The sequence below is a fragment of the Camelus bactrianus genome, chromosome 11, assembly GCF_048773025.1.
Source record: "Camelus bactrianus isolate YW-2024 breed Bactrian camel chromosome 11, ASM4877302v1, whole genome shotgun sequence".
NCBI classification, from domain to species: domain Eukaryota; kingdom Metazoa; phylum Chordata; class Mammalia; order Artiodactyla; family Camelidae; genus Camelus; species Camelus bactrianus.
The window spans coordinates 73,085,413-73,107,091 of record NC_133549.1 but is presented as its reverse complement, the minus strand read 5'-3'; the positions used below and the strand labels follow the sequence as shown (position 1 = coordinate 73,107,091).

At 44.4% G+C, this 21,679-nt stretch overlaps 1 long non-coding RNA gene across 2 annotated transcripts in view; it reads left to right on the top strand.

Moving 5' to 3' along the window:
- The window catches only part of LOC123619192 (uncharacterized), a 157,048-nt gene that overhangs the window by 48,326 nt on the left and 87,043 nt on the right, over positions 1 to 21,679 (top strand). The window contains exons 2-3 of one of the 2 annotated variants that reach the window (XR_006727735.2): positions 3,846 to 3,962; positions 12,381 to 12,450. This is a non-coding gene — a long non-coding RNA (uncharacterized LOC123619192). The remainder of the gene's footprint in view (positions 1 to 3,845; positions 3,963 to 12,380; positions 12,451 to 21,679) is intronic. The other variant, XR_006727736.2, reaches the window with a different exon arrangement.

The window sequence follows — 21,679 nt, the reverse complement described above, 5'->3', positions numbered from 1 at the left end:
TGCCTGTCTTGTGCATATATGTATGTGTGTGTATTGTACATCTGTGTACATGTGGGTGCCTCAGGTATTGTGTTTGTGGGTGTATGTGTATGCATGGTGTGCATGCGTGTATTGTGTGTGTGCATGTATATGTGTGCACATGCGTGTGTACGTGTGTAGGTGTGTATATATGTGTGTGTATATGCATGTGTATATGTGCGTGTGTGTGGCAGTGAAGGCGCAGACACACAGACCTATGTGCAGCCTTGACTCCACCATCTCTCAGTGTTGAGCCATTTGTGTTCCCCCAGGTATACAGTTTGAAAGTTCAACGGGTCCTGGTGGCTCTGAGTTTCCTTTGGCGCAAGAAGGCTGAGAACAGCGTGAGGGGGTGGCCACCGCTGCTGGCGGTCTGGAGTGTGGGCTCAGACCCCAGGGAGACGTAGGATCCTCACTAAGTTCATGCTGGGTCACTTTTGGTGAATGTGAGGCCTGAGACAAATCATTTCCTTCCTTTGGTCTCAGTTTTCCCCTCCCAAAAGTGGGTGCCTGACACACCTGTTTTGTTTTACCCTCAGGGGCATTGTGACGAAGAAACGAACTGCTTGTTTTGGAAATGGTACTAAGTTCTACCCAATTTTGTGATTTCAGGTTCTGTAGGCAAAAGAAATCTCACTATAATGTGTCCTATATTGTAGATGTGTACTCACATAGGAACACAAACCTCAATTTAATTCTGTATAAGTGTTTGGGGACTAAGGTCATAGGCTTGAATGTGCAGGTGCCTGTGTGTGTTAATTAGGATTTCGTTACAATCGTGTGCCCTCCCACTCTGCAGAGCAGGGCCTGGGGGCTCAGCTTGTGTTTGAATCCTGGTGCTACCCTCACTTCCCTGGCTTGGCTTCAGTCAGCCATATAACCGTGGTGGGCTTCAGTTTCCTCATCTGTAAAATGGTGCCAGTGAGAGAGTGGCAATTCCAGGGTCTCATGGAAACCTGATGGACTAAGCACAGAAAGCTCTTGACACAGTGGGAGCCTCACAGATCACATTAGCTGTTCTTAACTCAACAAGAACTGGAGGAGAAATAATAGCATGAGTGCTGTCATCTCTAAGGCAAGTTATTATTAAAAAAAAAAGGCTGTACCTCCATCTCCCATCCCCGATCCTTTGCCTTGTCCAGAGGCCTGGATTTGATGGTCTTAAGTACTTGATACTGGGGTGAGCTTCTCTGCTTGCAGGTAGACTGCTGGAGGAAGCTGATGGGAGAGGGGCAGCTTTTGGATAGACCCGTGGGACCCCTTGCTTTCCTCTCCTGGGTGTACCTTTGCTGAAGAGGAGAAACCCCATGGCTGGGATCAGAGAACCATGTGTCTGACAAAATGCCCCTCTTTCCCTGGAACTACCATGCTCCATGCTCAGCAGTAAGAGTCTGGCTTCAAGTGAGTTTGGGAAACACTGTAAACAGACTCCTTCACGGATGTCAAAATGCTTACAGGTATTATAAAGATGCTGTAAAAACGTGTAGTAAATAAATAATTTTAATTTGGTTTAACCCAGCATTTCCCAAACACACTTTTCTTTTGCATAATCCCTGCTATGAATCTCTGCCGAATGCACTCTGACAAACACAGTTCCACGGAATTGGTAGCAGGGAAATCAACAAAGCCTCGTGTCTCCAGGTCACCCTCCCAGTCACACAAATGATATGTCATAAAGCAGCGCTTCTCAAACGTCAACGCACACACATGTCCCCCTGAACTTTTGAAAAGGCAGATTCCGATAGACAGGTCTGGGGGGGGCGGCCCAAGTTCTGCATTTGTAACAGGCTCCCAGGTGATGCCTGTGTCACGGGTCCCAGGACCACACTTTGGGAAGATTATACAAAACCTCTGCTGCAATGGAATTTCACCTGTGTCCATCCTTTGGAGACTGGTGGCCACCAAAGCTGTTCCTAAATCAGGCCATTAGACCCATCCCCAGGGAGGTGACCTTTTTTCTGTGCTGGACAAGCAGTCCTGTTAGGGGAAGCCCAGGCTGGATCAGTGGCCGAAGAGAACACAAAGACCAAGGTTTGGGGGATCGCACAGCCCTTCGGAGCTGTGAAACCTTGGTTGAGTCTGCCTGAAAACACGACAGTCGGGTTCCACTCCTGCCATCTCTCCTGTCTGGGCAAATAAGGTTGGGATTGTTAGTGTTTTAATTTATTTATTTATTAATTTTTAAAGAGACATTTCCCCTTTCTTTTCTGGGGTCTGGAGTCATTAAACAGGGATTAGCTGGATAAATAGAGGAAGTGATTTTTAAACTGTTTGCAAACTTAATGTGAAGAGCCCAGCCTTGCAAATTATCACGTCTAATCAGAGGCCCTCGCTTCACTGCTCCAGTAATTGTACTGGTATTAGTCAAATTCTTGTTGTCTCCTCATTAGCCGTGAAAAGGAGACTCAAGATGTACTTCATTAGAGTATCCTGGAAATATATTGCTAACGTGGAGATGGAGGCGGAGGGAGGGAGGGAGGAGGGGGAGGGGTGTGGGGGCAGGGCAAGCCCACCCCTGACACCGGGCAGGGGGGTCTTCACCTCTCTCGACTCCGTCTCTCACGCCTCTGAGTTCAGTCCCTGTCTGTGCAGCCAAGGAGAGTGGGCCAGCCGAGATCCGAGTCCTCTGTCTGCCTGACGCTCTTGCATCTCTGGTTCTAAGTTTTGAGGCTTTGGAGGGCAATCCAGACTTGATGTTCTTTCAGGTCCTGGAACCTGTGCTCTTCCGGAAGCTGTGCTCACCTAGGGCGAAGAGAGCTTTGGGTGAGCTGGGGCTGGTCTGTGCTTCTCTGTCACTCCAAGGCAAACCTGCGAAGCGCTCAGGTAGCAGCCAGACACCGACCTGAAGCTTCCCTTGATATTGTCTGATAGGAGTTGTAATTAACATTTTCTCCTCCTCTCTCTCCCTCCCAAGGAACCTCCCTCCCTCCTCCCTCCCTACATCCCCCCTGCCTTCCTTCCCTCCCTCCTACCCTCCCTTCTTGATCTGATTGCATTTTCCCACCCTCCTTGTCTGTCCCCTTTTTTTCTCCTCCTTTTTTTTTTTTCTGTCTGTTTCTTTCTTTCTTTTTTTGTCCTTCTCTCTTCCTCACTCTCTTGTACCCAACATATATCTACGAAGTGTCTAGTCCTGGAGCTATTTCAATTTAAATAAGTTGAAATAAAGTGAAGTGAAAAATTCAGCTCCTCATTCGCTCTAGCCACATTCTGTATGCCCAGTAGCCACACGGGGCAACTAGCTGCCATGTTGGATGGTGCAGAAAGTTCTACTGGACAGCTCTGGTCGAGTCTCCTTCTGTTACACCCTACGCTAATCAGCCCAGGAGTGAGGAGGATGCTGAGCCAAGGAAGAGAGAATTCTCCCCCTAAGACACTCACAGTCAGGTGGGGGAGGTATCACACCCCGTTATAGTTGGTTGAAGGTAAGTCCAAAGACTAGACTATAGGTACACCCTTAGAGCTACCTGAACAGTGGGAGTCAGCCTGGTGAGCTTGGCTTGCTCCGCAAGGCTTGCCAGAGAGCAGGGAATTTTCAACTAGAGGTCTGTCTGCATTTGCTCTTGTTTTAAGGATGAAACTGGCCCATCAGTACCAGTACCATGAGTTTAAGGTAACATTACTACCTGAGGGTTAGCAGTGAGCACTAATGGACACGCAGCATATCCGTCCTCCACTCCTCGCAGCCACAGAGGCCTTTTTAAGGTCTGTTGTTTATATTCCTCTGCAGGAACCAGGTGTTCCTGGGCTCAGGATCTGGCGAACTTTAGCTGGGTGTCTGGGATGCACCGTCCAGGGCCATGCCCCAAGGCACCCCTCTCTCTTTACAGAGACTTCTTGGCAGCCAACTGGAAGCACCGCCCAGGGCCATGAACGTGGGGCTTTGAGATTCGACACATCTGAATCTGAATTTATGCTGTATCACTTGCCTGAATCCACTGAGCTACGTAAGTCACTCCATGGTCTTAGCCTCAGTTATGACAACTGTAAAATGGGGATAATATCTACCTTGGAAGCTTATTGTTGTTGGAATGAATAATGTGGCATGCACCATGCCTGCCGTGGATTCGTTAGCAATAAGTCAGTTCTTCCTCCTCCTTCCCCTGCTGTTTCCCTTCCTACCTTTCTCCATCCCCTCCTCCCTCCCTCCCTGGCTCTTTCTTCTCTGTCCCACCTTTGCTCTAGACAGGAACTTTGGGCCGCCATCCTCTTTGGCAGAAGCCCTTTGTCTCTTCAGCCTTCTGGATGCCGACCTGCCATCCTCTATGGCTTGGAATCCAATTTCTCTACCTCTGAGAGGACAAAGGGCTGAGTCAGCTCCCCCAGAGATTTACTCTCCAGGTTCCAAGGAGTCTGGGGGCCTTAGCGCCAGCACTTGGGCTGCTAATGGACTCAGAGTGGATTCAGGGCTGATGACACAGCCCTAAAATGTGGAGTTCACTGGTGGCTTTTTTTTTTTAATAGCTTCCACACAATAGGTTTCCTTTTAATCAGGAACTGGCTGTCTGCATTTCTGGCTTCTGGTAACTTCCTCCCTGGCTCTACAAAGGCCACAGGAGGATCAATTAGATGCCCCTGATGCTGAGGGAAGGAAAGGGGCCAAAGCACTGTCCTGGGTGGTGTGGAGGGCATAAAGCCCCCAAGGAAAGCCCAGTTTGCTGGGCTGTCAGACAATCCTGGCACTAGGACACAGACCAGCATGTGCACAGCAGTCAGGGGTGGGAAGAGGGTGAGAGCTTTAGGCAAGATGACCTGGGAGGCCCAGAGAGGTTAATTGACCTGTCAAGGGTCACAGAGCTGGTCAGGTGACCTGAGCTAGACTATTTTTCTCAGGATCCTTTTCACACTTTGACCCTTAATCAATCTACCGTCATTGCCCCCCCCCCCCACTTGGGAGATACTGTGGGGCTCACGGATCATGTATTTCACTGTATCAGCCACTGTTCCTGGAAGAAACGCTTTGTTTGCATGTGGCGATACAGCCTGGGTCTTCCCAGCCTGACTGTCAGCCTTGGGTCATGAGAGAAGATCTGCACTCCTTGACCTTGATTGGGCTGCTCCCCCTCCAAGAGCCAGCTTCCTCTTCTAGAAGGTGAGGGAGATGGTAACGGCGCTGGCTTTGGATCGCTGCTGGAAGGCAGAAAGGAGGTGCCATGTCGACATTCAACAAACTCCTGATTCAAAATAACCCTCTTTTAAGGAAAATGGTACTAATTTCAGTTTGGTTCCATAGGGCTGAACCTGATGTTCTCAAGGTGCTGGACCAGCAGCAACTGCATCATCTGGGCACTTGTTAAAATGCAAATTCTCAAGCCCCATCTTGCACCCACTGAATCAGAAATTCAGAGGGTGGGGCCCAACAATCTGTATTTTAACAAGATCTCCAGGCAGTTCTCATGCCCCCGAAGTTTGAGACGCTCTGGGCTAGACTTTCTTTTTCCATGGGCCTAGAGGAGGGAAAGATCATTGTGGATGGGGATGTGTGCTTAAGTACTGCTTCCAAGAAAGGCATTGGAAATGGACATTGGAGGGCAAATGGTTGCTGGGTGCTGAGGAGGCATTTGGGTGCCAAGACAGTGCTCAGGGGGGGCCATGTGGAAGGCGGATCTGCCAAAGCCTGCCCTGCTCCCACCAATGCCCACAAGACTGGAAGAGTGATCATTGAGGTCACTGTCAAGATTCAGATTTGACCTTAACAAGATTCTCACAAATGCTTTGTCTGTATTGGGAATAAGAGAACTCAGGATGCCCACCCATCCATCCATCCGTCCGTCCTTTCTTCAAATAAAATTTATTTACTTGAATTAAAGTTATTTGAACTTAATTCTGTGCCAAGCATTCAGCCATGCCCTTGGCTTGCAGACATAAGACAACCAGAGATACCAACTTGTGTTTTTCTTAATTTAACAAGTTATGTGATTGAAAATCTACGCTGATGAAAACAAGTTCCCACCACACGTCGCACTCTGAAATGTTAGATTAAATATTTCTGTGTGGCATGAAACAGAAACAATATTTAAATTTAAGCTCTGTCTCCATCTTTAAGGAGCTCAGAAGGCTGGCTGTAGGAATTAGATGTGTGACAAACGGACCGTCACCCAGGGGAAGGTCATGCATAAGCACACTAAATTGTTTGCTTCTCATAGTTTCTCACCTCTCCTTCTTATTCATCTTCTGATTTAATCCTGAAAACAATACTGTGAAGTCTGAGGGAATTCAGACTCAGAATTTTAATGACTTGCCCCAAGTTACAAAGGAAATGAGCCACAGAACCATGACGGAAACTGGATCTCCAGATCCTCCCAGACCCTGAGCTCACCCACGCTGACTTCTGCGCATGACAGTGGAAGATCAGGCACTGTGTTACCCTATCTGGGGCCGGATGGGACCATTCTGAGATGTCCAGGCTGCCCACCCCACCTATGTGTAGGGACAGGCCTGGAGCCACGTCCAACCCGGAAAGCTACTCGGGAAACCCAAGATCCAGTTCCCAAGAAAGGTCATCCATTTCCCATCATGCGCCCTTCCCTGGAGACACTGGCCTCACCACGAAGCATGCCTACTCAGATTAGAATTAGCAACCCTTAACCTCCTAACACCTGGTGATTCCCAAGAATTTAACGGCTCACCCATGCCGACAGGTCACTGTGGAGAAAAACAAAACCAAAACACACGGTGGTAGTAAAATCGTGGCTCTTTGAACAATATTAAAACACTTCAGCAACCTTTCATATAGAATTAATTAACATAAAACCCAGCATCCTCATTGCGGCAGAGCCCTAAAGTGGTTGCCAGAATTTAATTAGACTTAACCTTTTTTCCTACACCAGTACCACTTTATAATAACTGCAAATCATTATTAATTCCTTTGGTGTTCACTGTAATAACATTAATCATGATGAACTTCTTTCTGTAGTAATGTGTATGTAATATGTAATTCCATTGCAATTTAGTATTAGTTAAGGCTAAATTGAAATTAATTTCACAAAAAGATACTATTTGTTATTGGATACTGTATATTCATAAAATAATATTTTAGAGCAATTTATTTGGAGGTGGCCAGATTAGGAGGCATTTGGCGAACTGTTAAAAGTTCAGAGACAGAACTGTTTGCTGTTGATTACTGGAGCATACATGATTGCTGGCGTCTGATATCCCAAGATACCCGAAATATCAAATCAGAAAATGGGTAAGCTATTATGGGCTGGTCCTTTGAGATACAGTACCTTATCAATTTAAAGGCATAATGTTGGACAAGAATGTATTTCAGAGTCATTTCCAGGCCAAGCCTATGATTTATTATCTCAGATCCAAGCCATGTTTTTGACCTCTCCCAGGCTCAGTCTTCTCTTCTGCAAAATGGTTATATCATCCCCTCGTGGTGGTATCCAGGGATTCCAAGCATGTGATGGATTTGAGAGTGATTTGGAAAATCGCAATAGCTGAGGACATTTGCAAGGCTAGAGGAGAAGCAGTGGTCTCTGTGCACGTTATTTTGTTTAGTTTCATTTATTTTTGTGATGGAATGTTTGGAAGTGGTGATCCTGGGACAGGATAGGAAGGCCTTTTTTAGATATTAGCTTGTATATGTCGCTAATTTTTAGGCATCACCTTGGCCCAGCCTTTGGCCTCTACTGGGCCTATCCAGACACTCTTATGTTGACAAACCTCTGGAGACTTTTCATTCATCCATTCATCTCACCAGGCAGGAGTTGAAGACACAAGATGAATAAGATATAGCTCTGCCTTCGGGAAGCTTGTGGTCCAGGGAACATGACTATAAATGGATATTTAAAGTCTGTGGTAATGAGGGCAGTAGATATGTACTCAGGTCAGGGGTGATATTAAAAATCAGTAACAGCACATAAAGGCTAGGCCTTGACCAGTCAGCATGGTGGCTGGCAGGTGGGCATCGGGTGGCCCTCCAGGTGTGCAGTAGATGGACACCAGCTAGACTTAGGGCATGGTGGGCTCCAAAAGAGAGCTCTCTAGGCTGGCGGTCAGGGAGGTGGGATTCAGGGAAACCTCCCTAGAGGAGGAGAGAATCTTGGATGAAAGTGTGCTCTGGCCAAGAGCAGGGATCAGCAGATGAGCAGCTCAGAGACAGGAGGCCCCTTGATGTGTATGAGACAATAACTAGCTGCATTTTGCGTTTATGGAGGACGGAGTCTCTTGAGGAGGAGGGGGCAGCCTCACTGGACCAGGACACAGGACCCTCATGGAGGGCTCTGCAAGCCACACTGGGGGAACTTGGACTTCAAAGGCTGCGGGTGGGCGGTGGGGGTGATGCAATGGGCAAAAACATTGCTTTTGCTTTTGTTTTGTTTTGAGCATTCAAAAATGACCTCACTCTTATGGTAAAAGTGATATATGCCACATAAGAAATCAGCATATATGTCTGGAAATAGCTACCATAAACAAAATCAAAAGACATATGATTAATGTTGGAGGAAAAGATTTATAGGATATATAAGGAAAATTGGTACCCTTTATCTAAAAGGAGCTTTTTACAAGTGGATAAGAAAAAGACAACTCGAGAGATAAATGAACAAGGAAAAGCCACAAATAAACAATAACACGGGGAAAAAGGCTCACCCTAACAAAGAATCAAGGAAGTGAAAACTAAAATAACAATTAAAGACCAGTTTTTAAACCAAATTGGCATAATTTTAAAGTGTTGGTAGTATCCATTACTGGAAAGGGAAATTGGGCACTCTCATAATTGGTAGGAGTGTAATCAGGGCACAGTCTTTTCACTATTGGACTTTAAAATGTGCATATTAGTTTGATCAGAACCCTCAGTTTTGGAAATTGAGCATACAGAAAAATTATGATGTAAGAAGGTGAGGTGATATGTGTAAAAAAACCCTGAATATTCATGTAGAGGGAAGTGATTAAATAAATTAATGTACATCCATGCTATAGGATGCTAATTAATCAGTGACTTGGAGGGACGCCCTTGGTAATTATTAGGTAATACAACAGAAAGTACACTATCAATTCATTGATGCTAAAAAAGTAATACATGCCCATTATAAAGAATTCAAGAAATTAAGAAAGTCACTAAGGAAAAGACAAATAATCCCCACAAAATATAACCCCCCGAAATCAACAGACATCTTGATAGAAGCCTACATAGACAGGAATATAAAGGTGGGATCACACCACACACAAGCTACTTTTTAATTAAAATTATTAAATTTAATTTTATTTTAGTTTAAAAGAAGAAAAAAGAATCTCAAGTGGATGGAAGGAATTGCTCCATTTAGACAAGTATTTCTTCAGCACAAGAGAGATTTTCGAACAGATCCTCTCTAAGGGATTATAGAGAGCATTAGGAGGTGGGAGTCAGTTTTAAAACGACATCTATTAAATTTACGCAGTATTGACTGACTTCCTGCTGAGAGAGATCAGGGGATGAGCACTCTTACACTCCCCCACTCCCTCTTCTCACTGCTGTGATATTGTTAACTCTGTTATTTTTAAAAAATATTTTAAACTTTACAATATTTCTATTCTATTCTGTAGGCATAATTACATCCATGTTTTCAGTCTTAGGAAAGAATTGAATGAACTCTGTGTATAAAACCATAGCTTCCCCATACCTAAGTTCCTTACGTAAATGTATCTGTTAATAGACTGGTATATGAGTCAGAATTTGGTTCCACAGCATATAACAACAACAAGACAACAAAAAATGGTGGTTTAAGCAAAATGAAAGTTTACTTCTTTTTCATATAAAATAAGCCTGAAGCAGCAGTCCAGAGGTTTGGCAGATCTACAAATTTATTAGGCAGCCAAGTGCTTTCTAGCTGACTTCTCTGTTATCATTAGGATGTATTCTTTGTCCTCATTGTTTAAGATGGCTGCCAGGGCTCCACCCATTGCACCTATCTTTTAGGCAACAGGATGGATGAAGGCTGAAGATGGATGTGCTCCTTCCCTTTAGTTAGACTTCCTGAAAGTTGCACCTGTCATTTCTGCTTATATACTATTGGCTAAAACTTCATGACTTGACCATAATTAGCTGCAAGAGAGGCTAAGAATGTAGCCATGTAGGTGGGTGACGATTTGCACAGGTAAATATCAGGATTCTTATGACCAAAGAAGGAGGACAAGTATATATTGGGAGGGGATAATAAGTCTCCACCAATGGGTTTCTACCACTACTAGCTGAATTTCAAAATCAAGTAGCTTTTCAACAAGGAATCAGGAGTACTATAATTCCTTTAGTTTCTTCCTAGTTGGAAATACCTTCCTGTGGTCTTTATTCTTGAATAACTTCTTGGCTGGATATAATAATCTTAGCTTTCATTTTCTTTCCATCAGAATTTTGAATATATTCCTCTGTTGTTTCTTGGAATTATATATTGTTGCCAAAGATTCCAAGGCCAGTCTGCTTCATTACAGTTTATTGAAGACTTACTTTTCTACTTGGGACTCACAAAGCATTCTTTCTTTGTCCTTAAAAATTTAACGAATTTTCCAGGTTATGTCTGGCTGTTGATTTTTCTATATCATATCCCTGCCTCCTACCCCAAGACCCTTGGGAACAGTGTACTTTTTTAATCAGAAAATTCCATTATTTCTCTTTTCAGGGATTTTTACATTTCTATTATTACATTTCTATTTCATTTATGGTGATTTCTACTGTGAAAGGATCAATTATTCTAACATAAGGTCAATTTTTTTCTCCAGCTCTGTTAAAATCTTACTGTATCCTTTGATCTTCTTGTGTTTTCCTTCTACATTCACTGTGATCATCTCAAGCAGGGAGGTGGCTTGGGGCTGCAAGGGCCATGGACTGCAGGGCTCCAGGGGACCCCTTTCCCATCCTGGACTAGGACATGCAAACTCCCTGAAGTTGTACAACTTGACACTTGATTTCACAAGCCTTTAATTGATATCAGAAACTAATATGTCCTGTGCAATTATACTGTTACTAATTTTTTATGATTTATTTATTTGTTCTATAATGGTATGATGATTCTCCTTTTGTTTCATTGGCTCTGCAACTCTGTTTTCCTATTGTTCTAGAGCTTTTTAAAACAGCTTCACATAGATATAATTGACATACAACACACTGTACATATTTAAAGTGACATTTTGATAAGTTTTGGCATATGAATATGTCATATTACATTACATATTACGTGTTATGCCAATAACGCAAATCAACATAATGAACTTATGTATCATCCCAGAGTTTCCTTACACCCCTTGTTAATCTTTTTATCTCCTAGTTGGCTCATTTTTTAAAAAACTGAAATATAGTTGATGTACAATGTTGTGTTAATTTCTGGTGTAGAGCATAGTGATTCGTTTATACATATACCTATCTTTTCATATTCTTTTCCGTTATAGGCCATTATAAGGTATTGAATATAGTTCCCTGTGGTATACAGTTGTTGTTTATCTATTTTATATATAGTAGCTAGTAATCTGCAAATCCCAAACTCCTGATTTACCCCTCCCCACCACTTTTTCCCTGAGTAACCATAAGTTTGTTTTCTATGTTTGTCTCTGTTTTGTAAATAACTTCACTTATGTCCTTTTTTAAAAAAAGATTCCACATATAAGTGAAATCATATATATTTGTCTTTCTCTTTCTGGCTTAGTTCGTTTAGTATGAAGATCTCCAGGTCCATCTATGTTGCTGCAAATGTTACTATGTTACTCTTTTTTATGGCTGAGTAGTATTCCATTGTATAAATATACCACAACTTCTTTATCCAGTCATCTGTTGATGGACATTTAAGTTGCTTCTATGTCTTAGCTATTATATATAGTGCTGCTATGAACACTGGGGTGCATGCATCTTTTTGAATTAGAGTTCCCTCTGGATATATGTGCAGGAGTGGGATTCTTGGATCATAGGGGAAGTCTATTTTCAGTTTTCTAAGGAATCTCTGTACTGTTTTCCATAATGGCTTTTAGCTTATTAACTTTACTTCTTTATTTAGTTATTTACTTATTTTAGTTTTGCTTTCAGGGTATGTAGTATATACATCTTCAACTTACCAGAGTCCACCTTTATATCTTTATATCATCAGTCTCTATATCTCTTTCCTTCAGTTTCTTGAACATATGGAGTGCAATAATAATTACTGTTTTAATGCCTTTGCGTACTAATTATATTATCTGTGTCATTTCCAGATCAGTTTTGATTGATCATATTTTGTGGATTATGGATTATCTTTTCCTGCTTCTCTGATAACTTGCTATTGGCTGTCAGAAATGTTGAATTTTATCTTATTGGGTGTTGGGTAGTTTTATATTCCTATATATATACATGTATTTTGAGCCTTGTTCTGGGATGCACTTAAATTTCTTAAAAACGTAATCCTTTTATGTTTGCTTTTAAGCATTGTGGAGTCTGACCAGAGCAACTTTTAGTCTTGGGCCAGTTTTGCTCTGCTACCTGAAGAAAAGCCTGTAAGTACTCTGTTTAATGCCTGTGGGATTCTGCCTGGTGGGGACAGGAACCCCTCCCACCCCACATGAACCCCTGCATGTATTGATGCTCGGAGTCTCCAAGAGTACCGCTGAGGCAATTGTAAGGCTCGTCTCTTCTATTTACCATCTTTAAGGGATCACCATTCTTTGTAGCCTGTCCTGTGTCTTGAAAAATGTTGTTTCATATATTTTGTCCATTTTCTTGGTTGTTTCAGATGATAGGATAAGTCAGGTGCCTGCAAGTGAAAGTTGTTGTATTGTTTTATTATCTGTTCTTTACCTTCTTATTTTGATACATTTATTTATTTAATTAAGCTTTATTATATTGGTGAAATATTCTTCCATTATTTGGAATTTTTTTTCCAGACTGGGTTCTGTATCTGCTTCTTACTTTTCCTTTCCTTTTTTTTCCCCCTGAACAATGTTTGCATGGTTGCCATGCTGATTATTTTAATCTTGTTTATAGCTAACATAGAGACTGCTGCTCAGTTCTTGACTATGAACTAGTGAGTGGATTTGCTTAACAATGGTCCCACTTAAACTGAAACATATTTATCTTTCTCTCTAAACTCCAGTTTAAGGCTTAAGTATTTTTATTGTATCAACCATTCTGTAGTTGGGAAAGCAGGGGGAGAAGGACAGATTTAAGGAAGATAAAACTTTCAATTTTGCCCATACACAGGGAAGTCTGATTTTTAGGAAATATTCAGGGAACTAGGATGTAAACACCATGAAGGCAGGGACTTTGGGGAGAGTCAGTTTGCTCACTGTTGTGGTCTCAGCCTGGCAACAGTCGATTCCCTCTAACTAAGATCTGAAGGAGTGATTTCATTTATTGACTCCCTGTTTTATCCAGCTACCCACCTCCAGGAGGGCCAACTTTCTTGGGAAATAGGGTAGGTAGAGCATCTTAGCATCAAACTGATACAAGTGCTCTGCAACCAAGCCAACTGACAAGGATCCTTTGGGTCAAAGTTCTTTCAGGCAGCAGTGCCCATCAGTAGAACAGGTAGGACCATGGGGATATGTGATCACATGGCATAATTTAGGTTGATTTCACCCCAAGCCTTTCAAGGGCAAAGATCCCATTTCAGCTGACATAGCTCTCAAATGCTCCCCCTTTGATTTACTTCCTTGTCCCTAGCACAGACCTTGCCCAGGCTCCTAAGGTAGAACCAGTGAGACCACGTGTTGGTCCACACCCAATTTCAATGATGCACCTACACCTTGCCTTTCTCTGTCTGTTATTCTCCTCTAGGACAGGGACGGGCTCATGCATAGACCAGCCTCTGCTGGAATCCCTGTGTCATTTGGTCTAACTCCAGCCAGTTCTCAGCTCGCCTCATACTTGAGATGGCAGGATGTTAATAGTCTGCAGCCACTCCACTCCTGGCTTTGCCTCCACTCCCTCAAGGTCCTAGTGACCTATCTATTTTCCATCGAGTTCACTGACTTCAGACAGTCTGTGTTTATTAACCACTGTGATAAATTACCCTTTCAGTAGAATTCATTGCCTTTTGATCACTATTGCCCAGTCACCAGCATTCCTGTGCACATTTCAATGAATAAACATCACAGAGCCTCTTGCCTGCAGTGCACTGCTCACTCGAACGTGTTGGGGCCCCTTAACTTCTTTCTGGGGTGAGGGGCTCAGGACAGTCATCAATATTGTTGTCTAGTCTCAGCCATGGTTTCTGGGCATGCACCGCCTCATGGGAATGAGACAGAAGGAAGGACAGGAGTGGTGGGTGAGGCCCTGGGAGAGTTGACCCTCACTGCTGTTTTTGGGGTGTCTGCCAAAAGTTGTGATGAGGTCAAGATAATTGGCCGGGGAAGACTCACAGTGCAAAGGCAGCCAGCCATCGGCAGGTCTCTAATGAGATGTATCCGGGAAGAGGGCTGTGAGTTCCAAGCTTGCCAATATCTGAGACAGGGAGAGGGATGACAGGATGTTCACAGAAAAGCAATAAAAATGACTGTGCCTCCAGAGAGACTGATTTATGACAAAGTCTCCCGGGGCTACATGCATTTTGCTGTGGCCCCACAGAGCCAGCAAGGGAAGGGGAGGTGGTGGCATTCTTTGCAAAACCAAGCATGGGAGACTGGTAGGAATGGAGGTAGATCTTAAAGGGAGGGAAAGGTACTGAGAAACAAGGAGAAGGAACCTAGAGAAAGGGAGGGAAAATGTAGAGAAGGAGAGGAAGAATTTGGGAGGAAACCACAAGGACTCCTGTGCCAGGGCCCTAGGATTAGAGGGGCAGCTGGAAGGACTGAGGTTGCTAGGCTCAGTGACGTCATCCAAATGCACATCACTTCTCCGTCAAGGTCAGAGCTGGGGCTCTTCTCAAAGCACCTTCCAAATCCCCTGCCCTGGGGACCTCTGCACCTCCCTTGTCTGCCTGGAAGCACAGTTAGTGGGATGTGCTGCCTTCCCTGGACTGTGGGCTTCCTGGGATTCCAGCGTCTAGCACAGAGCTTGGCATAGAGTTAGGTGCTTCAAGAAGACTGTGAAGTCAGATCCCCAAATTTGGGCTAGAAAGGGCTGTTCTGCTACAGGGAGTTTAGAGACAGTTAACTGTGCCTCAGGAAGCCCCTGCCTCAGTGCCTCCCTTTATTCCCATCCAAGGAGGCCTCTGGCTGTGGAAAGCTCTTTATGTTGTATTTAATAGAAGCAGTAGGCTGGTGGGAAATGATGCTCTGAGACCCAGGACTGAGACTTAGAGGAGAAGTATGAGGTTGAACTGTTAGAGAGGTGTCTCCAATTCCACTTCCAAAATTACAGTGTAAAGCTCTTCAAAGAAGAGATGAAATAAGGATAATCATAATAGTCATGGTGAGGTCCTACATTTCTGTACCACTTACAGGTCACAGAAAGCTTTCACATCCATTAACCGTTTGCCCTCGTAACTTCCTCGCCTATCTCAGTGGGTTGTCAGGAAAATCAAAGGTTTCCCCCAGGAACTGAGATTACAGGCATGCCCCACTTTAAGCAAATCCTGCTGTGAGCATTTAGGTGAAGAAAGCCTGCTTCGCAGAGGAATTTAACAGCATTATTTTAAATGGTGGGTTCCCCCAGCATGCGAAGAAATAAGAGGCAATTTACTAGAATGCGTGATTGATTGACACATATCTTGTTCAGAATGAGCCTGCATGCCTTTAGCATCTAATGTGTGCTGAGCGTGGCTATTTGTGTTGGGAGATCTGGAAATGAATCGGATGTGATCAATCCCAAGAGAGGAGAAATCTCTGTATCTTGGGATTCCTTTTCCGACTTTTCCTCTGCAGACAAGACTATCTCCAGAACTATCTTACCTACCTGAGATGGCCAGGATTGTGTTAAAACTGCACCCCCCCCCACCCCTAAATGGGGCAGACCCTTCTCTGACACCTTGGATTTAGACCTGGCAAAGAGAGGCAGCTTCCCCCCACCCAACCCCCTAGTATGGGGAGCTGTCAGATGTAACACTTGGGAGCTGCTGGTGGCCATGCTTACTGCCTTATGAAGAGAAGGGGTAAAACCCAGACATGAGAAAGGGCAAACAAGGGATGTGGAGAGAGAGACCAGGTGCTGTCTGGTTCTGAGCGTCCTAATCCCACCACTCCTGCAGTTCAGTTGTTTAATTCTGCCATCTGTGATCCACTCACTTCCATTTCTTTTAATTAAAGTTAGTTCAAGTTAGATTTCTTTCACTTATAGTCAGAAGAATCACTAATAGAAGCCTTTGCTGAAAGAGACAGGATGTATGTGCCCAGTGTCTTTGATATTTGCAAAGGCAGATCAGTGTGGTGGTTGAGAGCTGGGGCTCAAATATCTGAAATAGCAAAGATTGGAGATACCCAAATGCCAATCAAAAAGGGATCAGTTAAATAAATTTTGGTGTATATCCATACAAGAAAGTACAATGCAGCTGCAGGAAAAAAAAAAAAGGAGTAGCTTTCTATTCTGATATACAAAGAGTTACAAGCTGTTCTAAGTTAAAAAAAAATCAGGTGTACTGTGAAGTATTGCCACACACCTACTAGAATGGCTAAAATAAAAAGTACTGACAATATTAAGTGCTGGTGTGGATGCAGAGCAACAGAACTGTCATGCAGGAAGGCAAAATGAAACAGCCAATCTGCAGCACAGTTTGGCAGTTGCTTACAAAGTTATGCATGTGTGAACCCTATGACCCAGCCACCCAACTCCTGGGTATTTATCTAAGAAAAATGAAAACTTACAAAAATCTATACACAAATGTGCAAACAACTTTAATCTTAATGGTTATGAATAGAAACAACCCAAAGGTCTTCCAACATGAATTGATAAACCGTGCTTCATTCATCCAATGGAATATTACTCTGCAAGGAAAAGGCATGAGCTACCAATACCTGCACCATGTTGGATGCATTTCAAGGGCTTTATGCTGAGATTAAAAAGTCAAACTCCAAGGTCACATACTGTGAATTCCATTTATTATTTATTATTCTTTTAAAAAATTGTATTGAGGTATAGTTGACTTACGATATTATATAAGTTTCAGGAGTACAAATAGTAATTCACAACTTTTAAGGGTTATACTCCATTTATGCTTTATTATAAAATGTTGGTTTTATTCCCTGTGTATTATTTATTATTACTGAAGTGACAAAACATGGTGATGGAGAACAGCTCAGTGGTTGACAGCAGTCAGTGTTGGGAGATGTGTGTAACTATAAAGCAGTATTTTACGGACTTTGTTTGTGGTAATGGAACTGTTCTGAACCTGATTAAGGTGATGGTCACACAAATTTACACGTGTGATAAAACTTCATAGAGCTATTTACCAAGACCTAAAAAATTATGGCACCTAAACCTGATAAAATCCAAATAAGTTTAATTGTATTGTATTTTGCCGCTGTCAATTTCCTGGTTTGATAGCTGTACTATGGCTATTTAAAACATTGTCACTGAGGGGAAGCTGGGTGAAGGGTACATGGGAATCCTCCTTACTATTTTGCAACTTCTGAGTGAGTCTAAAGTTATTCAAAAATTAAAAAATAAATAAATAAAACAAGGTGAAGGGCAATATGTAAAAGGGGAGGGATAAAATTTGTGTTCTTATTTGTTCGTATTTGCCTAAAGAAACTCTGAAAGTTGAAATGAGAGGTATAGAGGAATAGTTGTTGAAAGGAGGCTGATTGGAGATGCAAGATAATGATGAGAAGGAGGCTTTGTTCCATCTTTGATGCTTTCTGGGTTTTGAATCATGTTAATGTTTTCTTAAGCTTTTTGAAAGCTAAGAAAAGGTGAACATGGGTTTTAGAGTTATGTGTAGCTATGTTTGAACCACAGTTCCAATATTTACTGACTGTGTGACTTTGTACAACTCTGTTTGCTTCTCTGTGACTCAGTTTCCATACCTGCAAAATGGTGACTACGATTATTATAGCCTATAGTCTATCATTATAGATATCTTACAGGGTTGCTATGAGGATTAAATGATCTAACTTACAGAAAATCTTTCTACCTGGAAATATGGTGATTTGTATTCTTTTCACGTATCCCTGTTTTGTAGAGAAAGGAGCTGAAGCAGAGAGAGAGAACAGGGTTGGTACAAGGTCACACCTTAGTAAACACTGGTGCTGGGACCCTAATCCAGGGCTGTCTTACTCCAAAGCCCACATTCTTGACCTCTACACTTGCCTGTCTCCATTTCCCACTGGGTTTCCTGCTGGGAGAAGGAAGGAAAAAGGGAAACCAGTCAGTCCCCAGCACACATGTGCTAGTCCTTTGCATCTCTTCCCCATATTCAGATAATAGCCCGAATGCCACCTTCTCAGCAAGCAACTGCCCTGGGATGGGGTGGGTCCCGGCCTTGGCCTTAGCCAGGCACTGGGCTATGAGGGCCAGTGTCCTCAGAGTGGGCTCCACACTCAGGGTCCAGAGGTAGAGCAGCCATGGGACCTGGCTCCAGAACACATTCTAATAAAATACATTCATTTCACACTCCGGATAGTAATTTCCATTTGATGTTACGAGTGGCTTTCCTGGTACATCTTGAGCTGAGTGCATGTTGGGGTGATAGTGGCCCTCAGGCCTTCTGCTGGGGAAGTGCGGTTTGAGGAACTTGTGCTGCTTCAGTGGGGACAGGAGGGAGGGCTGGTGCCCAGAGTACAGGCAATGCTCTGAGAGAGGGGGAGGGGGAGGGAGAGGGAGGGTGGAGGGAGGGCCCAGGGAGCAGATGTCAAGGGCCTCCCCGCCACACCACCACACTCCAGACTCGAGGTTCAGCTTGAATCATGGTTTGGCCTCAAGAAAATCCTTTCTTCCTGCCAGATGTGGGTTCTGTCTGCTGAACCACAGCTGCCACGGACTCCACGTCCCTTCTACTTCTAATCCTCCTCGGCGCTGTTCTTAGTCTTAGAACCTGAAGACGTGGTGAGGGGAACAGAGGGGCCAGTGTCTTGGACTGGCTGCATGTGCCAGGTTTTGACTTAGGGACTGTTGAGGAAGAAGGAAGAGAACAGGCAAAAGCAGAGAAGTTCAAACGTGCATGACGTTTATTCATTCATTCAACAAACATTGCTTGAGCCCCTACTTTGTAGAGCCTTTCCTTAGTTGCCCTGGATAATGTGGTGTATAATCCATGCCTGTCAAGGGGCTCGAGTTTAACAGGGAGATGGATAAGAAGATAAAGATGGTGTCTGTGGCAAGGGTTGCAGAGAGAAATGCAGTTGGAGGGAAGAGACCAAGAGGCAGAAGGGGGAAGCTCTCCTTCCCCCGGGAAGAGAGAGGTCCACACCTTGCGTTCATCAGAGGGAAGTAACTGGCTGCTGATGTACAAGTTTCAAGATAGTGGCCCATGGATCAAATTCCAGCATGGATATATTTTATTTGGCCCTGTAAAGTATGTTAAAATGATAATAAGCTTCCAATTATAAAAATAGAGAGATTTTATATAGAAACCTGCAATTCTGCTCTGGAAGACCCAGCAGCATGGGCTGCCTTCCCATGTAATGGTGGTTGGCTGGAGCCGAGTTGAGGTTGCTCCTAAGGGAACTGCTCCCCAGCTCCCCAGTGGCCCCCTTTCCCTGTTGTGTCCCCCCACCTGCAAACCACACTTTTTACTTTACCTTCCTGATTTGGCTGCCATCTGAGTTGTATCTGCTGCCCTTTTCTCCCCCCCTATTTCCAAGGAAATTTTTACTTAATTTAGCATAAACACCAATCAGTACAGATGTTAACTGTAAAGCAGACCATGTCCCACCTTTCTTAAGCTGGCAGCATTCATAGTATTTGTCTGTACACTAAACCGAGTAGAAAGTATGAGGAAGATAGAGAGCTTCTGTAAATTTTCGGCATGAATCCAATCATGTGTGCCTGCTGGTATTGTGGGTCCTAAAAAGCCTGACCGGCCTGGTGGCTGGGTCCGTCCTGGGCCAGTTGGACGGAGGCTGTCACAGTCCCCATGCCCCGGGAGCCACTTTGTACGTCTAATCATCCTACACATAGTCTGTGGCCAGGTTGGAAAGATAGGAAGCGTCCTTCCAGGCCCAAAGGGTCCCCGTTGGCAGGTGCAAAAGCTAATTCAAATTGTTTTCCTTTTTTATTTGCTCATCTGAAAAGTCCTCCCAGATCCTCCTCCTTATTAACAAACTGTACATCACGCTGTGCTTAAAGTTCAGAGCGCCATAGGATACGGAGCCGTAATTAATCTCAGTCCCTGAGTTCTAGAACGCTTAGAGCAATTATAATTTACTGTCGGAAAACCAATTTGGAGAAGCGGTGGTGTTCTCACCCCTGATCAGGGCTCCACCAAATGCCACTTCCTGTCCACGTGCTGCCTGCCGGGAGAGCAAGGCCTTTAGTCCCTGCACCTCTGGGAGGTGACACAGAGTGGAGAAGGCGCAGGAGAGACGAGGGAGTGGGTGAGCCACCCGCATGGCGCAGCCTTGCAGGACCACTGCCGCCGGCACTGCCTCTCAGCTGCTTTCCCTCCCTGCTGCGGGCACCTCTTACTTCCCAACTTACTCAAATTTCACAGCCACCGTCCATGTCCCTTCCGTGTCCCAGGTTTGGCTGGGGCAGATGCCACGGCCCGTTCCCTCTCTTCTGCCCCCACCTCTTTCTCAGCCACTGTCCCCGCTTTCCTGGGCTGCACTCAAGCTCTCAGCAACTCAAACAGAAGTTCCCCCTTTTTTTTCTCCTCATTTCTTTTTCCCTCAAGGCCAGATCATCATATCATCAAAATCACTCTCAGATAACTGGGTCCGATGGACTCACCAGGCACGTTTCCAATTATCATTCAGGGGATAAGAGTGAAACGGCACAGCTCGAGTGGAGATGCACATCCACGCGGGTCAGGGCACATCCAGCCGGACACCGCATGTGTTTATAGGTCGGTCTGCCCTGCCACCTGCGCTGTCGACAGCCAGGAGCCACGTCCCATTTGTCCACTGGCCCCAGGGCCCAGCGAGAGGTCCCACACAGAGCGGGCAGGCGGGAAGTGTCCACAGGGATGGTCAGCTTAACAGAAACATGAATGCAAATAGAAATAGCCACAGGGAAACAAGCTGATAATGGCCTGCCTTCACTCATTCATTCGTTCATTCGTTCAACCAGTCCTGACAAGCACTGGGACCTATGTTCAGTCTTGGGGATATTGAAATGAATCTATCTTTGTTTCTGACTCCAGCTTAAAAGTATCCTAATACAATGTGTGACAAGAGCCCTACTAGAGGCTCATTTAGGGTGTTATGGGGGCACACAGGTGGGACCCCTGACTGTCTGGTGTTAGGAAGGCATCCTGGAGGAGGTCATATTTGAGCAGAGCCTGGATTATATTGTGTGCTTATCTCAAGTACTGCCCTTAAAAGTTGTTCTATGTGTTTGTGTCCCCAGGGAGGCTGGGGACCCCTTTTGAAATATCTTTGAATTCTTACCACCCAGAAAGGGTGCCTGGCCTGAGGGATAATGTGTTAGGTAGATGGCCACCGTATAAATGAGTGAATGAGCATTTTCCGGGTAAGGAAGGTGGAGAAGGGCACACGAGGTGGCAGGAGCATGGGTTAGTAGAAGGATGCAGAGCTGGGAGGTGAGTACTGGTGCTGAGAGCCCAGAGAGCAGGTTTGGAAGGAAGTGCAGAGGGCACCGGGGGAGTGGAGGGGCAGAGACACCAAGGGCAGCTTCCAGGGGTCACACATGGGTTGGAATTCTTGCCAACACCTCAGCACTGCTTACAGTCAG